The sequence below is a fragment of the Dreissena polymorpha genome, chromosome 12 (genome assembly GCF_020536995.1).
Source record: "Dreissena polymorpha isolate Duluth1 chromosome 12, UMN_Dpol_1.0, whole genome shotgun sequence".
NCBI lineage: Eukaryota > Metazoa > Mollusca > Bivalvia > Myida > Dreissenidae > Dreissena > Dreissena polymorpha.
Window position 1 is genome coordinate 14,219,926 of NC_068366.1, and position 4,477 is coordinate 14,224,402.

The following is a 4,477-nucleotide window of genomic DNA, read 5'->3' on the forward strand; positions in this document are numbered from 1 at the left end:
TTAAACTTATATAATTGTTAATATATAGAATTGAAGAAATGAAAAACATTATTTTACTTATTGTATGTACGTAGATTAATTACATTGCCATTCACAGAAAGAAAAACTTTATAAAGCCTACTTTTCACGGCAATGTACAAGAAGCAATTTCACAGCTGCAATTAACGTGTTTGGACGAACATTACACCAAACCGGTATTTTATGTGCGAACCATATGAACATATGCATTTCAATAGTTATACATTAATTATTGTGAAACTGATGCAGAATAATGATACAGAGGATACATTTTAATTTAAGTGATGATCGTATTATAAAGTAAAGTGATGATCGTTTTATAAAGTAGTAATATAGTACATACTTTCACATGTGGTCTGTCTATATGAAAACAAATGAAGTGATATTACAAAATCACATTTGAATCGACATATTGATTTGTTAACAAGTTTTGCCTGATTAATTAATACAATTCAGATAATCTTTTTGAACTGCATACGATTTCGTGCACTGTAGCGTCACACGTTTTACGTCGTTTGATTAAAAAACATAGTGCTAAAGTGCCAAAACAGTGTTTTAGCTTGTGCATAGGTATCACTCAATTGCATTAATTTGTTATTTACATTAATGGTTTGTGTATAACAGGTCAACTGCTACACTTACGATAAGGCTATTCACTGATTGTTAAATAATTATTATGAAATAGCTACTTGTCGTCAAACTAGAGTGTCATAATTAAATCTGATCGTTTCCCCCTAAATAAGAAATCAATGTGCAATCATTTAAGCCTGTTCTAAACTCATTCACCATATATCATGAAATACGCTATTATGCTCTTTGCCAAATAAAAAGGCAAAGCAAATATAGTAAAAGTATTTATACTCGACTAATATAACCCGTTATCACATGTTATACAGTCAATAGTATTGTACTTCGTGACACATTCCGCAATCCATGTATTAATTGTAACAGGCGATTTTAACAAATCGAATACATTTCAAAAGAGTAATTTATTTTCACAATAGCGTGCTGCTTAGTAAAAACAAGCTCGTTATTAATCAAAATTTCCTTAACCAAACTGTATCATTTGCCAACCAATTCAACTAAATGACAAATTTACATGCATGCATTTACTATTAAGTGTGTTTGCGTTGAATGACGTATTAAGACTTATGTATAATTGCATCGTTGAAATAAGTTATTCAGCGAATATGTAATATTTAATAAGAAGTTCTACACATTTCACTTAGTTAAATGTGATGGCGGAAAATATTAGATCATTTGAAATGCATCACGTTATGGATTAAAGTGTGCATGGTCGAACTGAATCATTTACCGACCATATTAACTAAATGATGAAATACCTTTTACAAATTAACTTTAAATTGAATAAGCGTTGTGTGACTTATTAGGACTAATTTCATAGTTATGATTAGTTATCCAGTATATGTTCAATATATAACACAACAGTGCAGTTGTCCTATGTGCACTAAGTGGCATTTACTCCCGCTGCTATTTCTTGACAGTGTTTATTTATTGCATTTTCATGAAAATTCATAAATCAGAGTTGTTATAAAAATACCGTAGCATTTAAAATGTTTGTTTTTTCAATGGATGCAAATATGGGGTGTTATATATTGGCATCATATAATTAAATATACTCTTAGAATATAACCGGTTTTATCCAATTCAAAATCTGGATTAAACCAATTAGACGACACACTTAATCAATAAGCTTATGATAGTAATTCAATTACCCGTGACACATTTATAGTATCAGTGACTATATATGAAGTGTAATCAAAACTCTGGTCAGTAATAGAGTTATTCAAGTTAAAACAACAGTCACTAATGGAGTAAACATCAATTTTAATTTTACATTTAATGAAATAGTTAAGTATGTCGAACGATTTTATGTGATGTGTGTAATAGAGACTTAATATTTGATTGCTTATGGCATTATCAAGTGTACGATGTTTTCATGAATCTGAATTTACTATTTAAAATCAAGCGATGCTCACGCAACGAAGTAGCTATCGTCTATTGTGGTGACTACCATAAATATACATATTACATATACATGATAGTGTATTTAGCATCGCATACGTTGTCTGTTTATTCAAATAGAATATATCATATATTTGAGTCTGTATAAACCAATAATCGAGCTTTATAAACGAACGGCTGATACGTTCACGCTAAGCGCAAAATAGTTTAACTTACGTCGAAGCTGCAAAGTAATAGACGAAAAATTATTCTCCTGTATAATCTGCGCAAATATCTGCTGTTTGTAGGTTCCATCTCGTGCCACGATGGTTACATCACAAGGCACCATGGTTTGAAGGAAAAACGGCGATACCTCTAAAACTGTACGGAGTTGACCATCCACTATAATATATATTTTACAGACATGTTGCAACATATAGTTGTGAATGATTTTTTTCATTGGAATACCTTCGTTTTTTTTAACAAAACACGCATAATTTCATTACATAAGTAATCGAATTATAAAGAAGTTAAAAGAAACGGATGATCAAATAAAATGCTATCGTTTCAAAATACAGATACATCCAATTATAATATATTTATAATACCAGTATAAAAAATGAGTGTGTTTAAATACACTGATGTTCGTTTTCGTATAGCATGAACATTTGTACAAAATATACGTATCATGAATGATTTAAGTGAACCAGTACACATTATGATAGATGATATTACTCACCACAAATCGACTAAATACTTATTTTCGCTTTGGTACTCTTAAATTGATTTAAGGGTTTATGTTCGTGAATCGATATAACTAAAATAATCTGCTTGCAACACATGCAGGACAATCAAAATTTATATGTATCAGTAAAAAACAGCCATGTTACGGATTATCGTCTGACTAAATTCAAAGTTTGACATATTTCATTAAATGAATATGTGTAAACATATGACAAAACCTGCACAATTTCATATTTGATTCTTATGAAACCCAAGCAATCTGTGTGACAAGATAAACACATTTTTATCTAATTAATACAAGATTCACCAAGAGCGCTAGTATAAAATTAATTATGAGTATTATAATTGTCATTCGCGATATATTTCTATTTGCATATGACATATATTTTAATTTAAAGATATATAAATATTGACTTGTATAAACTTTTTTTACCTCCTGTGCAAACACTATTAAAGAACAACAAGGCGATATCCGTTGTTTGGTTTCTTGAAGCGTACATGATCTTCTGTGAAGGAATGCATGTTTCTGGGTAAGCATTCTCATGATGAGGTGATACGACTTAATACAAAAATATTTATTTCATATATAATATTATAACCGATAAAAAACATACGTATTTAATGAGCTTTTATAACTATTGCTCCTTACAACTTACATATCAGTGCATGAACCTCAAATATAAATTTAGAAATATAACATTTTTTCTTAATAACAAATAAATTTACCTCTCCAGTTTCCTGAACATGAAGATTTTTTCTCGTTGAATGAATAATCAGTAGTTTTATACATAGGAGATCTGTCTTTGTCTGTGCAAAAGCTAGTTAAGTTTGATAACCCATTAAATGCAACAATGCAAGTTCATGTTTATGCCGCCAATTGTCAATGTTTTTGCTTCTTTAATACAACTTTGTTAAATTTCAAGAATCGTTGACTTATGTATGAAAATACATTTTTTGCGACATTACAGTTGCGACATATATCGTCAGTAAATTTTGCGTACGTTGCTACATTTAACGTCAGCCTTGCGACGTTAGATATTTAATATCAGTGAGACATTTTTAGCAGCTTTAACCTACACGGTGCCTATACCACGTGACTTTTTCGAATCTGTGTTGGGAGAATAAAGCGCGACCCAGTTAACGTTTTTAAGGAACTCTTTTTAAATATTTCACCATTTTAAATGGGATATAATGGAGAGCCCGCTCATTCGTATTTTCTATAGGTATCATGATCTTTTTAAACAAATAAGTATTTTTTTCAGAAAAGTACAACCGCTCGTTTGAACGGTTAGAAAAATGTAGGATCAGTGTGGGGACTCCATATTACAAACGCGCGCTTTACTGAAAAATATGTATTTGTTTACAAATATCATAATACCTATAGAAAACTCTCACGAATGAGCGGGCTCTCCACTTTATCCCGTTAAAAATGGTGAAATATTTAAAAAGACATCATAAAAAATGTTAACTGGGTCGCGCTTTATTGTCCCAACACAGATCTTAAAACGTCACTTGGTATAGGCACCGTGACCACTTAAAGATGACTTAAGAATCTTCGAATTACATTAACAAATATACTGTCCAAACATTATTTCCATATGCATAATAACTCCGGGAGTTAAGCAATAGAATAGTGTTGGTACTTACGATGAGCGGAATAACAGCAGTCACTGTTCCTTCAAACTGTCTTCCTCTGAAGAAATGACTTGTGACGGTTTTATCATGAATTTGTTTGATTTTAATTCGAATG

General features: G+C 30.8%; 1 long non-coding RNA gene across 1 annotated transcript; it reads right to left on the reverse strand.

Moving 5' to 3' along the window:
* Positions 1–2,254: 2,254 nt before the first annotated feature.
* On the reverse strand, positions 2,255–3,554 carry LOC127853928 (uncharacterized). Its single transcript, XR_008036794.1, has 3 exons — positions 3,454–3,554; positions 3,161–3,286; positions 2,255–2,385 (listed from the first exon to the last, which is right to left on the reverse strand). It is a non-coding gene; the product is annotated as an uncharacterized LOC127853928 (long non-coding RNA).
* Positions 3,555–4,477: the final 923 nt, after the last annotated feature.